The following is a 24,937-nucleotide window of genomic DNA, read 5'->3' as shown; positions in this document are numbered from 1 at the left end:
TTTACCATTGCGGCGGGCAGAGATTTCAGCTCCGCCCGCCGCAATGATAAATATACAGAAAGCGCCCGCCTGTGTGGTGGGCGCATCTTAATCCTCAATTCGGGACCCCCGCCCTTTAGGCGGGCGGTCCCGTTTACCACTAGGGTGGCGGGCGGGCAAAGCCCGCCCCACATCCTAATGTGCCCCTAAATATCGACTACCAGAATCTCGAATTCCTATCTACAAACAGGTAACTACAAAAATATTGAATCCAAAATATTGCTGTAACTAATATAGTTTGTTAAAATATCAAAAAAAATTAATATCTTAAAAGTAATGTAAAATGAATGAAATAATAAATATAATTAAGTAAAAAATACTTTATATTAGTTAAATAACCTCAAAATTAATAAATAATGAATGTAATAAAAAATAAACATGCAATTTTATTTTTAATATATATATATATATTGACTAAATAATATTAAAATATATTCATCATTTATAGCGTAGGATAGCGGGAAGATACAATGTACTGTTCCCACTCCGAGTGCAACAGTAGGGAAAGCGTTGGATAGTGGGAGGGTAAAAATTACTATTCCCACTTCAGTGAGTGCAACAGTAGGGAAAGCATTGGATAGCAGGAGGGTAAAAATTACTATTGCTACTCCAGTGAGTGCACCAGTAGAGAAAGTGTTGGATAGCAGGTAGGAATAATTTACTATTCCCACTCCAGTGAGTGCAACAGTAAGGAAAGCGTTGGATAGCGGGAGGGTAAAAATTACTATTCCCACTCCAGAGTGTGCAACAGTAGGGAAAGTGTTAGACAGCATAGGGGTAAAAATTACTATTTCCACTCCAATGAGTTCAACAGTAGGGAAAGTAATGATTAAATATTTAAATAAAAATAAATGAATTATCAATACCAATATAAAATTCATTAAATTAAATTACCAATAATTAATTAATTATAAATATCAATAATATTATTTACTAAACATCAATTACCTATCAATATCCAATTACAACAAATTAATTTCCAATCCCAAAAATGTATACGTAATAAAAAAATACCAATTATTAAATAATTTACAGTAAATTAAATATCAATATACAAATATAATTTCAATAATTACTTAATTACAATTAAATTACTTTCCATCCTATTCCCCTATAAAGCCACAACCTGCTCCAAAGAATACATTAATAAATATAATTATCAATTAATCCATTAATAAAAATTAATTACCAATTATTAAAAATTCATTACAAATTAATTAAAAATACATTATTTATCAATACCACTAAATTAAAATAAATATTTACTTAATTGCAATTAAATTACTTCCCACCCTATTCCCCTATACACCCACAACCAGCTACAGAACTAAAATGCTAAATTAAATTAAAAATAATTAATAGTTCCTAAAAATTTATATTTAATTTAATACAATTAAATTACTTTCCACCCTATTCCCCAATAAACCCCCAACCTGCTACAGAATAAAATTATGCAAAAATTAAATAACATAAAATTCATTACTTTGAACAAAATCTAACTATTTGATATTTTTAACAGGTATATTATGACTGTCGATATTACTAACTTCTATATCATGAAAATCGATATTTCTCACCTGAATTTCGATATTCTGCACCATTATATTTTTGCAATCCTATATTCTGTCCATTCTATATAAACAACTTGATAGTCTGTCCATTCAATATATTTTTTTCCATATTGTGACTAGTCACCGTATAAAACATACTGCTCTGCATATTGACTACTCTTCCCTCCAGTAGTGGATACCAGCTTTTTGCTCACAGGATTGCATGACACTGCCTTCCAATGTCTTTTTGTCCCCACATATTTTGCTGAACCATCAGTAAACCACAGATGCTTCCTATCCTCAGGGGGCAATGAGTTAAATGGTTCATCCCACTTTAATGGATATTCCTTTACCTTCGGCACAGATACACCTGCTCACTCGGAGTCTGGGCCACTTTTTCATATAAAACTGCAGTTCCTTCTGGGCCCACTCGGGCCATATCTTTGATGTACCATTACCGCTTCATTACACTTGCTTCTTGTGCATGCCCTATTCTGTGTGACTTTGGGGAACTCATCATCCATTGCATGATAGGAATTTGAGAACTCACAATTACATTATGTCCTACTGTCATCTGCTCAGCAATCCACCAAAGCCTAGTAACACACCGACAACTGTTTTCAAAAGGAGTGCATTGTTCCCCAGCATCTGGCAACTTTTTAGTCCAGAATCCCAGAGGCACTCTCTTCTTTTATTGTTTTTGCTGCATACTCCAATCAGCCTACTGCCTGTGGACTGTCGCATGTAACTCAATGTTATTTATTTATTTATAGTATTTATAAAGCGCTCTGCAACCCTACGGGCATCCTGGCGCTGTAAGAATATAGCTGAAACGCTGTGCATCATGAGTAGAAAGGGTGTCATTTGATTCTGGGCAGTTAGATTTTAGGGAAAAGCCACGTTTTTACCTTTTTTCGAAAGGCCATCAGTTCATCTGTTTTCCTGATGGCGATAGGTAGTCTATTCCACAGATGAGCTGCCGCTATACTGAAGGCTCTGCCACCATAAGTGGCTTTGCTGATCCTGGGTATACTGATGAGGTTAGTAGAGGAGGATCGAAGGGTCCGAGTGGGTTCATACCATTTGAATTTGTTTTGAAGTGGTAGGGGGCCCATCCCATGCACTGCCTTAAAGACAGTGCATAGGGATTTGAAGAGGATCCTCTGGTGTACTGGCAGCCAGTGTAATTCAGCCAGTGCAAGAGTAGTGGAGGATCTTCGCCCTCGGGAAAGTGCCATTTTAGCTGCAGCCGCCTGGATGCTCTGAAGTCTGGAAATCAGGTAAGCAGGAGATTCCAGTAGCAGAGCATTACAATAATCCAGGTGGCTAAGAATGGTACTCCTGACTATGGTGGCTCTAACCTGTGCTGGTAAAAGGGGCAGCAGCTTTCGAAGTCCTCGCATTAAGGCGAAACAGCTGCTCACCTGCTTATTGACATTGGTCTCTAGACTCAAACTGTCATTGAAACTGAATCCAAGGTTCCTCACTGATTTCACTGGGGTTAGTAACTCCCCTGTCTCCAGAGGCCAAAAGTCAGTGGGCAGACTTCTAGTGATTCTACCTACTTTGCAATGCATTATTTCGGTTTTATCACTATTAAACTGTAATGAGTTCTGATTTAACCAGGATGTCATTTCCAGCATGCAGGTATGGAAGGTCTCGAGTGAATCTGCATGGGCACCATCAAGAGAGATCATCAGCTGCGTGTCATCCGCATAGTTGATCACGCTAATGCCGTGAGCCTTGATGAGGCCCATCAGGGGTTGCATGTACACGTTAAAAAGTATCGGACTAATTGCAGACCCCTGTGGGACCCCGTGTGGAACTGTAGCGAACTCTGACTGGTATGGAGGGATTGCTACTGCCTGCCATCTGTCCGTCAAATAGGAGCAGAACCAGTCGAGCGCAACTCCCCCAACTCCAATGCTTTTCAGTCTTGTCAGCAGAATATCTTGACTCACCGTATGGAATGCGGCGGACAGGTCCAGCAAAATTAAGATTGCTGATTCTCCCCTGTCCGCCCTCATTCGTAGGTCGTCCAGAACCTTCAGCAAAGCTGACTCGGTTCCATGAGCTGGTCTGAAACCGAATTGCTCCTCTTCAAGGATGTTGTTAGTTTCCAGGAAGAGGGACAATGACCTGCTGACCAGCCGCTCCATGATCTTAATTGGATATGGCAGGAGCGATATAGGTCGGTAGTTTTTATGGCAGTTCGGGTCCAAATTTGATTTCTTCAATAGGGGGGTGACAACTGCCAATTTCCAATCTTTCGGTACAGTACCTGTGTTAAGAGATTGATTACACAGCTGTCGAAGTACTGGAAAGAGTTTGTCCCCAAACCCCTTTACTATTTTGTGAGGTAGAGGGTCCAATGGGCATCCCGATGTTATGTTCAGGGCTGTTTGTGCGAACTCTTGTTCTGTCGGAGTCTCGGATTTCTCCAAGATAGCCTTTGGTATGGGGTGTCTTACGTTTCCTTCGCTCTTCTCCCCATTCTCGGTATTACTATTATACTGCACTAGAGGGGTGGAGACATCCTTCATGCCCTCAATGATTTTAGTAATTTTTTCCTGGAAAATGGACGCTAGACCGTCACATAGTTCCTGTGAGGGCTTGATTTGGCTATTAGCACATTCAGGATGGGACAGCTCTTTAACTATCCTGAAGATGTCACGTGATTTGTTGGAACTATTTAGTATTAGGTCTGCATAATAGTTTGCTTTGGCTATGGTGATCTCTTTCTTGTACTGCACAATTGTCTGCCTCCAGAGCAGTCTCTCCTGCTCTGAATAATTTTTCCTCCAGTGCCTCTCCGCCTTTTTACAGGCTTTTTTCAGTTCTTTCAATTTATCCGTATACCAGGGCACGGAAGGATTTCCTCTTTTTCTGATTGCTTTCAATGGTGCAATATAATCCAGTTTTCTAGTTACCTCATTGCATAGTAGGTGATAATTTGTGGTGATATCGTTCTCTAGATTAAACGAGTTCCCCACTTGACGGAAGTCAGACTTCCCTTCCTCTCTCCTTTTTAGCAGACCCTTCCAGTCACGGCTAATGAAGGTCCTGATCTGCGTGTTTGCTGGTCCTGTATTAACCAAGGTGTGGATATTAAATAATAGGAGATGGTGGTCTGACCATCCTACTGGTAGTATTGTTCCCATGGTGATAAGATCCTCTACAGCGAATATTAGATCCAGTATGTTTCCTTACCTATGTGTGGTGGTAGTTATCCATTGTTTTAATCCTAAGTTGTTACAGGATTGTATGATATTATGAAAGGCCGTGTCTAATTGGCCGTTAACCCACAAGTTGAAATCTCCCAGTACCAACAGTCTGCTATGTGAGATTGACAGGTTGTTAATGACAGTGATCAGTTCCTGCTGTTGCATTGCGTTGATATGCCCCGGAGTCCTATAGCAGATTAGGCCCGTAAGGCAATGGCCTGAGTCATGTTTGATCGATATCCCGAGAACTTCAGCACATGAGACCATATCAATATCCAATGTTACAATGTTTAAATCTTCCCTAAAAATGATTCCTATTCCTCCCCCTCGTCCCACGATCCTGGGTCTTTGAACAATCTTGTATCCTACTGGACACGCCGGCCCCAGCTCTGACTCTAGTCCAGCCGCTGTCCATGTTTCGGTTAGAAACAGAATATCCAGGTTATTGGATTCGATCAGTAGCTGTATTTCCGTGGCATGTTTTGGGAGGGATCTAACATTTAATAACCCACTTATTATTTCTCCCTTAGTTGTATGCCTATGTTCTGCATACTTTAGCGGAATATGCCTATGCCTGTTGTCTCCTTCTTGTATTGGCCACAGATCTAAGGCATGTTGTATGGCCTATTTTGCCTACTCAAAAGCACATTACTGCTGCTCTCCCCACTCAAACACATTTTTCTTTTGAGTTACCTCGTACAAAGGCGACAGAATCTGACTCAGATAGAGAATATGCTGCCTTCAAAAGCCAAAATAGCCAAACAGTTAAATGAACCACTGTGCTACCTGTCTGTTTCAGGGTGTAGCGAACTCCAGTATTTTTGGTATCAATTGTGGCAGCACCTCTTTATGTGCCTGATGCCATCAGATGCCTAAATATTTTACACTTTGGGAGGGTCCTTGCACTTTATCAGTATATATCTTCCACCCTTTGTCCCATAGATGTTCCATAAGCCTGTCTAATTGTGTCTGCACTTGCTCTTGTATTTCTGCTTGAATCATCACATCATCAATGTAATGAGAAAGTTGCTCCTCTGGCATCACGGGTACCTCATCCAAGTGTTCTGCCACCAGCCAGTGGCAGATGGTAGGACTGTGCAAATATCCCAAATGGGAGCCTTAAAAAGGTATATTGCCTCCCCATCAAGAGTTGACAAATTGCTCTTGACTTTAAGGAGCTATCTGTATAGTGAAAAAGGTATTAGCGATGTCAGTCGTTGCATACCATGTCCCTTCATGTTTATGTATTCTCTCAATTAAAGTGGGAGTATCTAGGACAGCAGCAGTCAATGTTTATTCAAATCTCAATAATTGACTCTCATCCTCTAACTACCATCCGATTTGCGGACGGGCCACACAGGATAAATTTAGGTGCTGGTGACCAGGGTCACCACACCTGCCTCTACCAGATCTTGTATGGTTTTGCTTATCTCCTCCTGCCCCTCCTGGGATCCGTTGTTGCTTTATGTGAACAACCTTGGAGTCTGGAGGAATCTTTACTTGGTGTATCTTTAAATAACCCACCCTCATTGTGGCAGCTGAAAATTATCTTTTTGATCCAAATTGATAACACCCATCCTCCAAATGGAGAATCATTCCTTTCAAAATATCAATTCCAATACTCTGAGATGGGCACTATCAATACAGTGTACTCTTTTCTTGGCATTGTCCCTATTTTTATTGGGACACTGGTTTGCACTGCTGGTGTTTCTTTTCTAACCAAGTCTGTAATGGTAAAACGCTGTCCTTTAAACTTTTTTGGGTTTCCATATAGCAACGTGGGCTCCACTCTGGTGTCCACTAGGGCTCGAACCTTCTGAACATTACAATTTTCCAATACATTTCCATGTCAACATAAGGCCTATTAGCCTTGCAAGCCCATCCCTGTGCCAGAGCTTGGCTCACTACCTAATCCAATATCAGCCCCTCAGCCCTCACCCAGGTCAAATCTGGATATATGCTTTTATATTCCTGGAGTAATTCCACATCCCTCTTTTCCTCAATTTGCTCACCATTGCCCAAATCTTTCTCCCCCTTCCCTTTAAGATAGATTGTTCTCTCTCTCGTTCTCTGTCTCTTTCACCTTTGGGTCTCTCTCTCTCACCTGCTGATTATTTTGTTTATTCAGCTTCCTATTTCTTTCTTATTTTCTGTCCAACACTTGCTTCTAATACTTCTCCCACAAAGTCTTGGTATCTATTCCATCTATCTGTTCTTTCTTCACTTCATCCTTCATCAATGCCATAAACTTTCTGGTTTCATCCACTTTCCAAATTCTCCCAGTTCATGGACTGCCTCAATCACCTGCCCCACAGGATTACACATTTGGTTAATCAATATGGTCATTATTACATGTTTGTAGGCTGGGGCAGCCAAATAGATTATTTTGTTTTGCGCAGAAACCGTCAGCACTCCTTCTATTAGACAGTGCGCAGTAACTAGAAAAATAGCAGTTTTCATCGCTTCTCTGCATGACATCTCTCAATGTGAACTGTACTATCAAGTAATTAAAATTTAATGCAATGTGCACTGTAAACAATGATGTGTTACAACATTAAACACATTATTTCAATATCATCCTATTCATTGCCATTATTTATTCTCATATTTTCCATGATTCTCATTGTTATAATTCATTAGCATTCATGAATATACATAATATTATTGACACATTATAAACACAATTTCTTTGTTTGCAGAACATTTATACATAAACACTGTGGCACAATCTTAGTTTTCATGTCCAATGCATTTCGGGACTTGGTCCCTTTTTCAGGGGCAAATCTAAAACAGAAACTATAACAGAAAAACGATGTACAAGGGTTGATCCTCAACTCAAGACATTGACCTTGTCATTTCTAAGTGTTCAGCACTGGTGGTGTGTTTTACCATTATTCTTGAATGCTCATTTGGTTTGCTTGTTACTCACACACCATGCATTTCTTACAGTGTGAAAAAGAAAAAAGAAAGGTCCAGAACCGTTTACTTTACCATGCTTTTTATTCTGTCTGCTCTCGTGCCATTATTTAAAACTTGAAGTTTGGCTGCTCACTGGCAAGATGCACGACATTTAATCTCACAATTACAGTATCAAATAATTGAGTTTCATTAAACACAAACCAGGCAGAGACATTACTAGAATCTTATTAAGTGAAATATATTTGATTAAATGTCGGGATACATTATCACCGAAAGGCCTTAATGATAAGATGGACATGATCTGCTTTCTATAGCACAAACCAAAGTTCCTGAGCCTCACTGACATATTTTAAACATGCACAGACACTATGTATCATCTTTGATATAGAATCAAATCACTGATATACAGGGTTACCATTTATTTAAAGAAACAGTTATAAATTAGAAGTATTTCAACACTTGCAATATAATAGGAACACTATGAAATACAAAATCAGAGGTGGAATACTTCCTTGTTTCTATTCCCTCTATTAATAACACATTGTAGCTTAACTTTGTCACTTCAGATAGTATGGTGGTGGGTTATAAAGGGAAATACTATCTGGGTAGAGTCTGACTGATGATTATATAATCATGTTCTGTCACAGATATGGATTTCGCGCAATCATGTTTAAACATTAAGCAACAGCAGAGAATATGCTTGTGAGGAACATAGATCATTTAATATGGTCATTGTCAGACCAATGTTGATGGAATGGATTTATAGTTGTTCAGTTCTATTCTGATTTGAGTTGATTGTATCATACTACAGCACCATGAGGATTAAGATGTTTCATTATAGAATTGGTTAGGGAGAGGTTCGGCATCAATGTTGATATTCTGATGTAGAGCCTATACTAATTTAACTACTTTGTAAATCTCACAATATTGTCTGTGATAATTTTTGTTATTGCACTGGGGTTTGTGGTATCAAGAAGTCATATTGCAGAATAACACATTCCAGTTCCGAACGTCAGAAAGTAGTCCGTCATTGATAGTGATCACTCACCAAGCAGGTGTTCTCATTAAATTGGGATTGGGCTAGCAAAGACAAGCATGTTGTTGGTGGCGTTTCAAGCAGCGAGTGTAAGAGAAGGAATGCATTATGAAAAGAGGTGGATTATGAAGGTTTATATTGTTAACCATGATTAGGTTGAGCATATATTTGTTGTCAGAGCAACAAATAAAAATTCTGAACAAAGGGATGTCATTCATACTGACTTATGACACCAATGAATTGGAATGTGAGATTTCAGTGTTCAAATTTATGAGAACCTTGTGTCGAAGACATTTCTTTTCCAAAATAGTACCAGTCAGAACAGAACCAGAAGATCAGAAGATGGCGGAATTTAAACCTAGGAGTAAATTTCAAGCTCCTGTTTCTCATAAAACATTGGAGATTATGGTGAAAAATGACTTCAGGAAATTGAAATTCTATGTTTTCATTTAAAATTATCTGTGTTTTAGTTTTGTTTAGGGCATATCCAGATATTTTCCCAAATGACTGGGCATCCTTTTCTAAGGCTTCTATGGATTTCTTGGGGTCAGGGGTCACAATAGCTAGATCATCAACATAAATCATGATGTTCATACTCATACCATGTCTGATGTCTGCTGGTATCTCTACATTCGCCTCTATTTTGCAGATGAGCGGATTAATAAACAGGGCGAAGTGTAGAGGGGAGCAAGGGCATCCCTACCTGGTCCCTCGTGTAATTTCTATTGTGTCCGTAAGTTTACCATTCACCATAATTCTGGCCCTAGGGGTTCTATACAATGCCTGGACTGCCTGCAGCATATTAGGGCCAGAACCTGCCCTCTTCATAACCTCCCATAGGAAGTGCCAGGAGACCCGATCGAAAGCCTTCTCGGCATCTAGAAATATTAAGGCGATCGGGTCTCCTGCTATCTTAGCGGCGTCAAACAGCATAATTGTTCTTCGCACATGTTCTATAGTGCCTTTTTTAGGGATAAAGCCATGTTGCCATTTGGAAACGAAATCCTGTATGTTTTGGTTAATTCTGCTGGCCAATATTTTAGAAAAAAAATTTGAATCCATATTGGTCAGCGGATTTTTGTCTTTTTTTGGAAAGATCACTATCTTCACAAGGGACCAAGAAAACATAATCTGGGTAGATAGGCGAGTAGTACCCCAAGCTAAGTACTGAGGAGTAAGCATTATGGCTAACCTAGAGCAGATCGTGGAGAAAAATATGAACCCACTGTCTATGGACATAAAAAAAGCACTAAAAAAAATTGATAACCTGCATTTGACTATAATTGGACGTTGTAACGTAATAAAAATGACCTACTTCCCGAAACTATTATATAACTTTCGTACGATTCCCCCGGAATTTAATAACTCAATCCTGCATCTATTTGAAAATTATTTTTGCCAATTCATATGGGCTTATTCAAATACAAGGAGGTCCTATAAACTGCTATCTTTATCCAAAGGGAGAGGAGGCTGGGCACTGCCAAACCTTAAATTGTATTATTGGGCAACCGTCATACAGTACAGCTCATGTTTGTTGCACGAGACTGGTGGAACGATTTATTCAGGACTACCCTAGCCATATACGGCCTTACTCGGGGAAGACAGCAAGGGACTTTTTAACACGCAAAACAGGGGGCCTAGCTGGATTTGTAAAAGTAGACATTATTGATAGAATACAAGAAGGGACGACACCTCGAATCAGAATGATATATACTGATATGTACACTAAAATGCCGGACAACTTGGGAAAAATTGATGCAAAGTGGCAGATCAAACTCAATAGCAACCAGAACTTCTTTCACAAAGCCCTGAAGTTATCCCATAAATATTTATTATTAACCAAACTGCAGGCCCAATTCTATAAAACAGGATTCTTCCTATATATAACACCGAATAAAATTGCAAAGTGGGGATCAAGTAGCGGAACTTTCTGTCCCAGATGTCATGCATTCTCAGCTGACCAAGTACATATGTTCGCAACCTGCCCGAATCTTGGCCCACTACTAGAACAAATTCAGAACTTTATCGGGATGGTTTTGGGACAGGACATACAACTAACACCTACAACCATCACACTTAGGCTGGATGACACGAACCAGACTGGGGGACCTTTCATCTTTGTAGCGATGACCAAACATAGGATTTGCATTACGGCCAATTGGAAAAGTCTGGAGCCCCCTTAATTTGGTCAATGGCAAACCAGGCTGCTAGCTACCTGCAAACTTGAGACAGCCATCTATGGGGAAAAAAGGCAAGCAAGCCAGAAAAATCGGGCTACTGGTGTGGGAACAATTGTCTAACTGGATAGAAGGGACACCGGATGAAACTACTAGCGGGTAAACCAGGAAGATTGATTGATTGAAAATGGCATCTCTGCCAAAGACTCACTACTCCTTCCTTGAACATGGAGGAACGCCAAAACCAGATGGTTTTTTGCTTACTTTAGGATGCAAAATATATTCTGTTTCTTTTTTTTTCTCCTTTCTTTTTTTTTCATTTCTTTATCCTTCTTTTTTATCCCTTCTTTCCTTTTCTTTTCTCTTTTCTCGTTCTTTTGTAGTAAGCTCTCATGTACATCCTGCACTGCTGCCCGCCATCCTAATCGGACCCCAAGTTTGGTCACTCCTCTCCCATCCTGCCTTCTTCTTCTGCAGTTTCCGTTCTCCTTCCACAGGAAACCTTTTGTCTCTCTTGCAGACCACTTCACACCTCAATAAGACAGCTTGGTTCCGCCTGGCAGAGGCAAGCCAATCAGGAGAGGGCCCCTGGAAGGCTGGGTGTTGACTCACAGAAAAGAAAGTTTAATAACTTATTTATTGTGATAGTTATTATATATACAACAGTAACAAGATGTTAGATTTATCATAACTATCATGTATAGTCCTTAAATGACATTTTTAGCATGTTCCAGTCAATATTTATACTTAAATGAATCATTCCAATGTAAGCCTATGGAGCTAATTATCTACAATGGGGAAAACCTAATTTAGGAGTTTTTCCCTCACCAGGGTTTCTAAAACATCTTTTAAAATGCCCCTGGTTATAGTTACATGGTATCCTATCTCTGGGGCATCTTGGATAGACCTTAGGGGTGACCTATATGTAAAAACACGGTGGCTTGCTACTTTGGAAGCAACTTTAATTCCAAAGATGAATTTGCATATAATTTAATTTTAAAGACTGTCTGCAAAGCAGGGCTGCCTTTAAAATGACAGGTAGTTTGAATCCCTCCTACCTTATTAAATAAAAGGGACTTACAGGGGTATTTCATAGCCAATTATAATTATACCTTTAAAGCACAGCACTTGCTCTACATCTGGTAAGGAGAGCCCATGGCACAGACAGAGCCCGTTACCCCCAACACCAAGCAGAAAATGAGGGTGATCAAGGACAAAAGGATGACTTTCTCACACGTATATAGAGTATATGTGCTCTTAGAAATACCACTTTCACATTGGGAACACAGAACATATTTCCGTGGGACCCTTTCACATGTTTCACTAGTACACATGGGTTCCGTTAATAATGATGGGGTAACCTGGCCAGCACAAACTGGTTATATATACACTATTCCCTAATTTAGTGAATCTCAATGTTAAAGAGCTACAAGCCTTATACATTGGTCTAGTCCAACTTTATAGGCGCTTAACTCAGTATGAGTCATAACTCTTGCTGGCAGCACCAGCAAGAGCTGGGCTGCCAGGGCAAGCCTAGTGCTCACAGTGCCTGTGATAACTCCTGTAATTGTTCATTCAAATATAGGCAAAAATACTACAAATCATGAGGAAATTCTATTTTGGATCTCCCAAAAAATCAATCAAACAGAGGCTGTGTTTCCCCTTATGGTACCACAAGACAAGCTCAGAATATTTACTATGTGATTACCCTATGGGATGGTTCGCACTATAGGTGACAGTAACACTTGGGGGACAGTCTTTGTCGCTGTCTATACCATAAGTCATGGTACTCCGTCTAGGTCAGTCTTGCCAGTGGTGTTAAAACAAATATAGAAAGAACAAGGGGCAGCTGCTGACCTGGATTTGGGGATAAAACTAATGGGAACATTTCCTGTGGTGTCCTAAATTAATTTGTCTAGCATTAAGGGTGAAGCAACACCTCTGGCTATATGCCAGTGGCTCACACAGGTCACGCAAGTCATCAGTGAATTTAAGCTACCTATAATTATTGGCTATGTCTATTCATCATTAGGAAGCAATCATTTGGGAACCAGACCTTCTTAATCACCACTTGGCAAACCTAGTGCACACAAATGGTTGTCATGCCTGTTTTTTAATTCCACACCGGGGTTTGACTAGCAGACCCGACCGCCATTATTTACAATGTCAACACTCAGGAATTGTCACAACCTATTCAGTTGGAAAGATATGTCAGCAATGGACCGGACACTCCACAATATCTGCAGAAAAACAACATCTTTCGGTGGACATGGACCTATACGACTTTCTTTTGGCTCCTAAGTCTCCATGTTCCAAATGCAACATGTTAGGAAAATTTAAATATTGTCACAAATGGAAGCTGCTGCATGTTTAAGACAAATTGATCAAGTTAATTTGGATAAAGAGCTTACTGTTGTTAATATTAGTATTAATACTCTGTCTTCTCGTATTTACAATCTGAATAACACTGTCATCTGTTATTCATATCATGCAAAGTGACATGTCTTCATTATACCATGGGCAGAGTCAGCTTAGATCCATCATGCAGTTTAGATGGACACCCCAGACCCTCAAGAATGGTTGTGTAACATGGTGTTACCTTAATTCTAGCCAGTTGCTTTTCTTTGTCATAGAAAAATACTTTATTGCATTAATCATTTGATTACAATAAATAAAGAGAATAAGCAAGTATAAAAATAGAATAAAACATTCACATAATTCCCATTCATGGCATCTTGTAAAAGAAAATATACATAGATTGTGATACCTTTTTTTGCATTTATATACATATCCAATAATAATAGCCATCTATTTGTTTAATGTTTTATAGGCATGTTCTAAAAACTGAACCATCCTTCTTATTGCACTTTCCCCTTTGAGACTAAAACAATAACGTATGGCCTACATAGTTGTTCTTATTTTAGCATTATTAAACATGTAAATATGTCCTCTGTATAGGCAACAGCCAGCCTCAGGCAAATGAATATTAAATGTTCCAGAGTTTACTTTGCTGATTTCACAAAGCCGACATACCTGTGTATTTTTGCGAGCCTGATACCAAGTCCCTTCAAACTCCCCTATCGGAATGTAGAGTTGTCTGAACCTTAGGTATTTCCATTTAATATAACTGGTCAGATTCCATCCCAAGTATTCTTGAGCCTGCAAGGTATATGTGTCAAGTATTAAGCCTGTATGTTAAAATTTCCCAGCCTGTATAAGATCTAAATTCCACTGTGTAAACTTGAATGTTTTGCGTATTACATTTTTCCTCCAATCCCTGGTCATTCGCCCCATCTCCATTATATCAGGCAGATCATAAGAGTCTATTTCCATCATTATGCTAGATAGTTACAGATCTCTTACTTTTCTACTCCGAAGTTCCACCATTATTAGATGTTTCAATGTGCGAGGCTCGGCATTAGCACAGTCAATGATATAGTTAACACAGCTGTACTTATGCAGCATTTCCAGGGATTTTAGGGCAAATACCAGTCATATCATACAATGTGGAGTAGCCTGTCGTAGATGGAGTATGGTGCGTACACATTTCATAAAACATTTTTCGAGATCAAGGATGACTTTCTTGTTCATGGCAGGAGAAGCATACAATAAAAATGGAATCATTGTCATTTGTAAAGCTTTAAGTGATGGAATAATTGCATTCCCTCAGCACATTTTCATAAATCTCGCAAATGATTTTGTAATAGATTTTACACTTTAACTGACCATATGGTTTAACCATGATAACTTTTTGTCGCATGTTACGCCGAGGTAGTTATATTGATCCACTATCGTGATTGGATGTTCTCCTAAAGTTCACGTTTTTGATTGTGTAGTTTGTCCAAACCTAACAATTTTTGTTTTAGACAATTTAGCTATCAAACCATTCACTTTGTTATATGGATCAAGTTGGTTCAGTTGGTGCTGTAATCCATTAGGAGTTAAAGATAAAATTACCAAATCATCGGCATATGGTAGGTATGGTATTTTTTTGTCACCTAATTTTGGTGCCACACCCATATCTAAATTTAACACCGAATCGATATCTGCAATGCACAAAGAGAATAGCAGTGGAGCGAGGACACAGCCTTGCTTAAGATTGTTTATGGTATCCATTTTGGCAATAGTGTGTTATCATGAGCCAACTTCACCCTGAACCATGTATCCAAGTGCAGACCTATAATAAAATTTAGAAGGTTCGGATCAACCTCCCATGCTGTTAATTTACTCCACAGCCTTTGGCGGTTCACCTAGTTAAATGCTGTGGAATAATCCGCAAAGCAGGTGTATAGTGTTATCTTCTGCAAGCTTGCCTTTTTTTCTATCAGGGCCAATGCAACAATATTGTCGAGGGTCGAACAACCTAAGCGAAATCCAGTTTGAGTTATTGGTATTAGTGATTTTTCCTCCGCCCAAGCCCTAAAAAGCTTGCTCATTCCGAGTCGATATAGAATGATATAATTTAGCATAAGCTGTGTCCACACTATCCCGCTTTATCTGTAGATTCCTGTTCTTGAATTCTTTCTTTATATCGTGTATTTTCATATTTCGCTCATTTGAGATTGGAAGTTTCAAAGAATGACGCATCTCCTGACGATAAATTCTCTTTGATCCAGTCAATTTTGAGGTCTTTATTACATTGACATTTGATCGCGTCTCCTGTATACTTGCCACAAGACTGGATAATATATATTTTTTAATAGATTGCCATGCATCAGACTTGCTGGCTCCAGACTTTACTATAATCATGTCTTTCTCTGTACTGGCTATCACGGTTGCTTCAAAGTCAATGCCTTCATTTGTAATTTATTGTTCCTGTTTAGTCTTTTCCCATTTACAGCAGTCAGCCACTATTTGCCGTTGCTTTTACCTTTTAACCTGACACGTAAACAATGCCTCATAGCTAAGAAAGATTTCACCTATACAATGTTACACCTCAAGAAGTTAGAACAACTCCCATTCATTATAGCAGAAACACCTTCCGCTGTATGATTAATACATGGCGTAATATCATTAGCAATTTCAACATTTCAGTTCAAAGCTTTTTTTTTCCGGAGTTTTATATAGCGCGACTTGACCCGAAGGTATCAGAGCGCTTTACATGAGCACTAGTTACATTACACAAGGACACAGCTTGCATGAAATATCTCCCTCTCGATTGATATGAACCCCTAGGAGGCAGCTTTATTCATGAGCTATGGTCACTCCCATTTTCTTATCATTGTGAACGAGCCAATAAGGAAGTCTTCATTACTAGAAAGGAATGCAACTCATCTGTGGGACATTCACTTCTTTGTAAACACATGACCACTCACATGCACCCAATGCATCGGTAGCTAATTTGGCCTGTTTTCTAAAAGGAATACCAGTACCTTCAATCCTCTCCCTTCATTACAGTCCTTTCAAATGGAAGCTACTTAATGTTAAGTGATCAGGAATGAAGGACAGGATACCATATATTTTATCGGCTTCCTAGATAGTTGGGACCTGCTATAATAACGTGCTCTTCCCACCTCCTCCAGGGTGTTTGATATCTCATTGTGGCACCCATTCCAACTTTGAAGGCAGACAGGCAGCAAGCTAAGCAGACTCAACGCATATTTGTTTAGGAAAGATGTGGTATTAAAATCAGCCAGAGAAACTGTTAAATTGTAAGATGCAAGGACATCCAGTTAAATACAGTCCTTGTTAAATACTACTCTCGAAGTACATTTGGGTGAGTTGACACAACATATTTTTTATAGGGGTGTACGCTGAACTTCGCTCTTCCAGTTGAGTTTTGCCAACTCCCTGCTCTGCTGGGAGAGCGGAGTTTGGCAAAAAACTCCGATTATGCTATGTGGCAAAGTTTTCCCCCGCCGCCCACCCCTATTTAGTACTCAGCACCAGTGGGAAGACAAGAAAATGGTATTAAAAGACATTTTGTACAGTTGTTTTGTGTGTCAGCATAGATTATTGCCATCAAAATAATAGCGGCCATTTTGTGTTCTTTGCGTTAATGGCCTGCATCGTACCCCCGCCCGTGTTGGATTGATTTTTTTTTCTTTTCCTTAGTATGTTTGGTTTGAATAAAGGGATACATCAGTGTGTTTGTGTAGGGGGCAGTGCGTAGGTCTTAGACTGTGGAGGTTTGCCTATTCAAAGTGATTGAAGCTGTAGATTGCATGATCTATTGTATCCCTTCCACGGTGGTAACACTGCCCTAAACTCTTGCCAACCCATAACATTCTATGACTTTAAAACTTGAGACTAGCTTAGACTTTTCGTAGCATGGGCATCACAGGGAGAGGAAGATGGAAAATATATACAAAAGAGCCTAGTTGAGAATTCATTGCTCGAGCCCGGTTGCTGGTCCCACTTGTCCCAGAAACGAGTTACCTATGGGTCCCGGTGCACATCTGGCTGCATTGCCTCTTTGAATAGGAAGGATCACTGTGTCAATGATGCCTACGTAGAAGCTGTTACAGTGTGAGAGTGAACAAGTCACTAACTCGTTTGGGGTCTGTGCTGCCCCTGTCCAATTTGCAATGGCTTCTCAGCATCCCTAAAACTTGTGAACATTCCATCTTCTTTATCTGAGGGGCTCTGGTGGAGGATCCAAAATCACCCTTGCCTCCTCCCTGAGAGGTGCTCTAGTCTTGTCTTTTGCCATGGGGAAGGTGATATTTAATACTTCCTGCCTTGACCCTCAGCACATGACATCGCTTCCCGTCTCCATCTGGTCTAAGGGGAGCATCATGGGATTTGGGAATGCGAGCCAGAACGTTGTGGTGGCAGGCTCTTTTGTGCACAAGCTGCATTAGAGGTGAACAGTGCACCCTTCCTTAATTGTGTGCCCATAATCTAGTGTAAAAGTTTTCTGTACAGTTCTGTATTTTTATTCTGTAACAGTACATTAGGTCGAGCAGTAATTACTAGGGTGGAGTGAAACTCTGTGGAATTCCTCAGAGTTTTTATACAGCTCCACAGAATTACGCATAGTGCAACCCCACAAACTCCACCCACCCCTGATAATTTTTAATGCATTAAACACTGCTGGAATAGCCAACTTTTTTGAAGTTATTGAAACTGTCTTGGTCAGTTCCTCTCAGAAGACTTTTGGAGTAGTGCCAGCCTTTATTCATTCACCTTTTTCCAGTGTGTTCATAGGCATTTATTTTGTGTTATTCCTCATTTGTGGCATTTTGATTCTATTTTTGCTCCTCAATGGATGTTCTGTTTCGAAGTCCACTGAAACTGTCACTGGTCCAGCTTTGCCATGAGCGTATGCTATGATTCATTGGAATCCCTTTGATCCAAGAGCTGAATGCTGCCTGGTCATTGTCATTCTGACCTGCTCGGTTTACCTGTGTTCTGCCCGTGTTCCATTGCCTGTGGTGCCACTTCAAATGGGCACTAGATGTATGCCTGATTTTGCAGATGATGGCTACTGTGAGCATGAACTGCTGATGAGTCCCATTAAGACCCATTTTTTTTAGTTGTCTCATGAACTTATGGCTGCTTCAAATTGCACAATATGAGACATTCCATCATGGGGAGACTGGTGCCCCACCATCAGGATGATCAAACTTTGGCTCTCATAACACAGATGCGGGGCAGCATGCTACTTCCTCAGCATCAGCTGATAACAAGGATCATATCTGTGCTTTGGAGCTTTTATACTGGGTGACTGCAGAATCATCATCCGCGGAGAAGGAATGCGTTCTGGATTCACTTATCATTGAATTTGTGTAAGAAACTCAGAGCTTCAGGCTCACCCTAAATTTGGCCGCCATTTTCAAAATTGTCATGTAAAGTTTTCTTGTGTGTGTGTTTATATATATCATCCGAAATTGAAGACACCCAAGACTCAATGGCCTCTGACATAGAATTTTGTATTCGCATAGGAATAGCCACGAATAGAGGAGGTGAAAGTGGACTAAAAAAACAGTCTAGGTATTGCCCACAATTACAAATGGGCAACAAAAGTGATCTATTCCAAGAGATTATGGTGGAGGAAATAACACAAATGGCAGTGAAATCAGCTAGGAATCAAAATCTGAACATAAGCAGAATCCAAAGGAAAAAGGATTGGAACCGCACACCTAATGAATAAAAGGCTATGACGGAATTGAAAAACGATCCCACAATAGTAATAAAAGCCTCAGACAAAGGGGGCAATATCGTGGTCCAAAACATCACAGACTATGTGGAAGAAGCCAATCGACAATTGGGTTGTACAGAGCACTATGAATTTATGAAGGAGAATCCTAGTGAAAAATGGATGGAAGAATACCATAGCCTCCTACTAGGAGGGAAAGAGAGGGGACTAATTGATTTTAATGAATACATGTACTTAAAAACTGAGAATCCCATCACTGCGACAATTTACTTTCTGCCGAAAGTACATAAATCTATAAATAAACCACCAGGCCGACTTATAGTCAGCTCAATTGGATCCCTCCTAGAAACAACGTCTAGGTTCATTGACATTTTTCTGATGAATTATGTGATGAAATTACCCTTGTATTTACGAGATACAATGAATTTCCTGAACAAACTGATTAACATAAAATGGGACACAGGATATTTAATGGCAACCATAGATGTCTCTTCGGTATATACATCCATAAGACACAAGGACGGTCTTGACGTGGTGCAAACATTCCTCAAAGAAAGACCAGTGGGTATTCTGGAACATTCATCCATGCTAATTGAGATGCTAGCCTATTGCCTGACACATAACATCTTCCTCTTCCAAGGGAAATTGTACCTGCAGCGACAGGGGATGGCAATGGGGACATTTTTTGCCCCCACATACGCGATCCTACTCATGGCCATCTGGGAAAAAGAGGTCCTAACAGAAGAAAATAAGAAACATCAAAATATAATCTGTTGGTGGAGATACATTGACGACCTGTTTATAATATGGGACGGAAACCAACTAGAATTACAGGCTTTCATAGACTCTCTGGATAATAATCGGTACAATCTGCAATTTACGTCAAGAATCAGTGACACCAGTGTGATCTACTTGGACGTAGAAGTCATCATCTGCAATAACAAAATATGTACTAAGATGTACCGTAAACCCACTTCCTGCAACAGCATCCTCCATGCAAACAGTCGTCATCCTGCTAGCCTAAAATGGAGTATACCATGCGGAGAGATGTTAAGAGCGAAAAGAAATTGCTCTGAAAAAGAAGATCTGGAAGCAGAAATTGAGAGGATGTTTGGCCGTTTTCTATCAAGAGGATATCCATTAGAAGTCCTAATAACAGCAAAATCCCGGATGCACCTGAAGAGTAGATCAGACCTTTTGGTCTCACGCAGGGAACAAATGGCAACAGTGGGAGCCCAAGAGGCCATCAACGAAGGAGAGAAGGATGAATCAGAAAATAAAATACGTCTCATCATGGACTTTAACAATCAAAGTCGAAATCTTAAGAAGGTCATAAAAAGGAATTGGGAAATCCTTCTATTAGATGAAACTCTGAAGGAAAATCTAACACCCTTTCCGAGTATTACCTATAGGAAGACCGCGTCCATAAGAGACATTCTGACTCAAAGTCATTTGGATATCAGGCAACAAGAAAAACCCACTTGGCTAAATACACCAGGCTTTTGGAAATGCGCAAAGTGCAAGGCCTGTGAACATGGACGGAATATCAAGGAGTACATACTGCATAATGGAAGAATTGAAAAGGTCTTGGATCACATTACTTGTGAATCAAAATATGTAATTTATAGACTAAGCTGTCCATGTGGAAAAGACTATATCGGGAGCACCATTAACAAGCTAAAATTACGAATTCTCCAACATCTTCGAGCGATAAAAAATAACGACCCAAATTATCATATGGCGAAACATTTCAATGAACAACATCAAGGTGATTGCACCAAATTAACGTATTCAGGGCTGAAACTCGCCAAAATATCAGAAAGAGGAGGAGATCGCACAATAAAATTGAGGAAGATGGAAAGCCGGATGATACTTGGGATGGGAACAGAATCCCCTCATGGACACAATTTAGATGCAAAATTACATGTACACCTTGAAAAATGAATGACATAACACACCAAGATCCATCAGCAGCACTGAGAGACCAACTCTCCAAAATACTAACTGTGTATGAATAATTTGACCCCGACCAGAAAATGAAGAAGAATAAAACACAAAAAAGAAAATATATCAGCAAAAAAAAGCCCTACAAAGGTACATACGAAATAGGAATTATTCAAAACTTCAAGGCAACAACTAGAAGTGTGTCAGCAATTGGATAAGAACTGGAAATGGAAAGAAGAAAGAAGCTGAATGGTACAAGAATAGAAATTAGGAATCATTGTGCAAATGAGATAAGAAGGAAATGAAAATAAGTTCATCATTGTGGAGTCACGAACAAGATAAGAAGATCAAATCTTAAGAACTTGAAAATTAAACCCATAGAACTATGAAGAACCAAACACGTACAACGAATATTTGTGGATCTCAAAATAGGTTTCCCTGCTCTCTCTTTTAAAATTCAAACCAAGTTTGCCATGGCAGGGCAGGAGCTGCGAGGCTCCCAGCCCTGCCATAGCAAACTACAGTGTCCTGGGGGTAGGCACCACGGGACACTGCAGGAGCCGACCCTGGGTGGTGGTGGTCCACAGGGACATCAAGGGCTCCAGGAGGGGAGAAGCCTTAGCAAATAAATGAGGCAGTCTAAGGAGTACAGAAAACAGGGGCCTTATATATGCTTAGGGTTACATAGTCAGCATAAGACCAAGGGGCCGTCCTGGCTCATGTAAGCATGCAAAATGACTAATATGAGCATACAGATCTGCTTGCTCAACAAAGTGGGAGGAGCTAACAGTTGCTAATTCTGGTGAACACATCCTGACATTTACAGACTAGGAACAGCTGCAAGGACAGCTGCAAGCTCAACTAAGCATGTGCGAAGGTGGAAGATGCTAAATATAGGTTGTTTCTAGGCAGATTACAAGAGAAGTCAACACTGAGGGAGGACAGAGCACATGGCGAGCACATGGCAGCACATGGTAAACAAGATGGCTGCCAGAAATAGAAAACGGCTTTCAGCTCATGCTATCAAATCCCTCCAATCTTTAACACTGGGACCGGCTGCCAGACGTGCGGCGGTCCCGCCCCGCTGATTAGGATGCGACCGCCACCCTGGTGGTCGCATTCTGCATATTTGACTTTGCATTGGCAGCACCCACCTCAATGCCAAATATACATGCTGTGCATTCTCATACACAATGTGGCAGGCACTGTACGGTGCCTGCCAACTTGTGCATGTGAATGTGAATGTGAATGGAGAGGGGTACCATGGGTACCCCCAAGTGCAACCCCACCCTCCCTGGGGGCCCAGAATGGGTCCCCAAAGCACATCCCTGTCTGCCTTTCCATGGCGGCAGTGTTGCCATGGAAAGGCCTTTGGAAACATGCATCATAATATGGATGGCGGTGTCTTCTAGGCACCGCCTGCATATTGTGCCCCAGCTCCTCCCGGCTGGCAATTGTAACGCCATCATAATCACTCCCTAAGTACCCTCTTTTTCTGTGCTCAGTCAAGTAACATTTTGTAACATTTAGATACAACACGGGCACAGCTGCTATTTCTCAGAATGGCACTTCTTATCTTATAGAGTTGCCTTCTATAAAATAGAGAAGCTGAATCTTGCAGATAGACAGGTCTCGGAAAGGGCTCTCCAGCCTGAGCTTACACCTACAATGATGTGGACCACCTAGCTACGATGCCAGGTATGAGGTAAGGTGCTAATCCCAGAGATAACTGATATAGTTCTGCACTCGTTTTTTACCTCTTTCTTTCCTGTTTGCCCTCTGTGCACCCCTTTTCCTCCCTGCTGCCGCTGCTGCCTTCTGCATCTCTCCCCCCTCCTGCTGCCTCGCTCTTGCCTTCGTCGTTTTCCTCTTCCTTCTCCCCTCTGCTAAATCACTCGTTTTTTTACCTCTTTATTTTCCTCTTTGCCCTCTGTGCACCCCTTTCCCACCTCTGCTGCCCTCCCCCTTCCTTGTGTCTCTTACCGTCCGCCGGACGACCCAGCCGCCGCTGAGCCGCCCTCGGACCTCCTTCCCGCCGCAGACCACCGCCGACCCCGCCCCCCTCCTGCCCATTGGCCGCCCCGCTCCCGCCACCCAGCTGACCCGCCCTCCCGGCTCCTCACTTATGACGCCCCCAGAGCGTCCGCGCAGCAGACGCGCGCAGCGGGAGCACCGATTGAGCGCCGAAGGTGCGCCGAAGGTAAGCCCGTCTGCGCCAGTCCCCGCCTGGACCGCGCCCAGTGCCAGGACCCCTGGCCCCCGCAGACACCAGCCCACATGCCGAACCTACGACGCCGCCGAACTCAACGCTGGTCGAAGCCCGGGCTGCTATCGAGCCACCCCGAGACGCACCCATGGTCCCTTCGGCTGCCACTCCTGCAAGTTCACCTGCATCCGGACCTGCACTACACCAGCTTCGACCAAGCCGAGCACCAGCAGCAACCACCTCAAGTGCATCCTGCTCAACACTCGCTCCGTCCACAGACACGCCGTCCAACTCTGGAACCTGATCGACACCACAGCCCCAGACAACGCCTTCCTCACGGAAACCTGGATGAACGCCTCCTCATCGCCCGACACCGCCATCGCCATCCCGCATGGCTACAAGATCATCCGGAGGGACCGCGTCAACCAGACAGGAGGAGGCATCGCCATCATCCACAGGAACACCATCCGCATCACGACCAACAACGACGACACTCTCGTACCCGCCGAACACCTGCACTTCCAGATCCACATCAACCCCAAGACCACCCTCAGAGGCACCCTCATCTACAGAACCCCGGGACCACGCACACAATTCAGCGAAGACATCGCCGACTTCATCAGCCCGCACGCCCTCCTCTCCGCCGAATACATCCTCCTAGGGGACCTCAACTTCCACCTGGAGAACAACAACGACCGCAACACCACCACCCTGCTGGACAACCTCGCCAACCTCGGTCTCAAGCAGCTAGTGACCACCCCCACCCACTATGCCAGACACACACTCGACCCCGTCTTCTCATCCAGCAAGGATATCACCTTCAGCCACGCCACCAGACTCCACTGGACGGACCACAGCTGCGTCCACTTCAGCTTCAGAAGGACCACGATTCACCACCACCAGCAACAGGTTGCACGCAGAAGCTGGAACAAGATCACAGCCGTCCAGCTCGCGACTTCCCTGAGCATGAACCCTCCCACCAGCGTAACGAACCCAAGCCAGGCCGCCACCAACCTCGCAAAGTGGATCAGCAACTGCGCAGACGACTTTGCCCCTCTGAAGACCCCGCCTAGCAGACCCGGCAGCAAGAAGGCCCCATGGTTCACCGACGAACTCAAGAGCTCCAAGAAGAACTGTCGAGCCCTCGAGAGAACCTGGCGCAGAGACCGAACACCGAACAACACGACTGCCCTCAAGCTCGCCACCCGAAAACACCACCAACTGATCCGCGCCACCAAGAAAACTGCATTCAAGGAACGACTCGACAGCAACGCACACAACAGCAAGGAACTCTTCAACATCGTTAAAGAGCTCTCCAACCCCAACGCCGGAATAAACGACATCACCCCTTCACAAGACCTCTGCAACTCCCTCGCCTCCTACTTCCACAACAAGATCGCGGACATACACAACAGCTTCAACACTCAACCGACGCACGCCACGACTGAACCACCGCCCACCACCACCACCCTCCCCGCCTGGACCCCGATCAGCACCGAAGACACCATCCGCACGATGAACTCCATCCACTCCGGATCTCCGACCGACCCCTGCCCTCACCACGTCTTCAACAAGGCAGACGCTGTCATCGCACCCCACCTGCGGGACATCATCAACACCTCCTTCGACACCGCTACCTTCCCGGAGAGCTGGAAGCACGCCAAACTCAGCGCTCTACTCAAGAAGCCATCAGCCGACCCCACCGACCTCAAAAACTACCGCCCCATCTCGCTGCTCCCGT

Source organism: Lissotriton helveticus, chromosome 12 (genome assembly GCF_964261635.1).
Source record: "Lissotriton helveticus chromosome 12, aLisHel1.1, whole genome shotgun sequence".
Classification (NCBI taxonomy): Eukaryota; Metazoa; Chordata; class Amphibia; order Caudata; family Salamandridae; genus Lissotriton; species Lissotriton helveticus.
Note: the sequence above shows the minus strand (reverse complement) of the source record.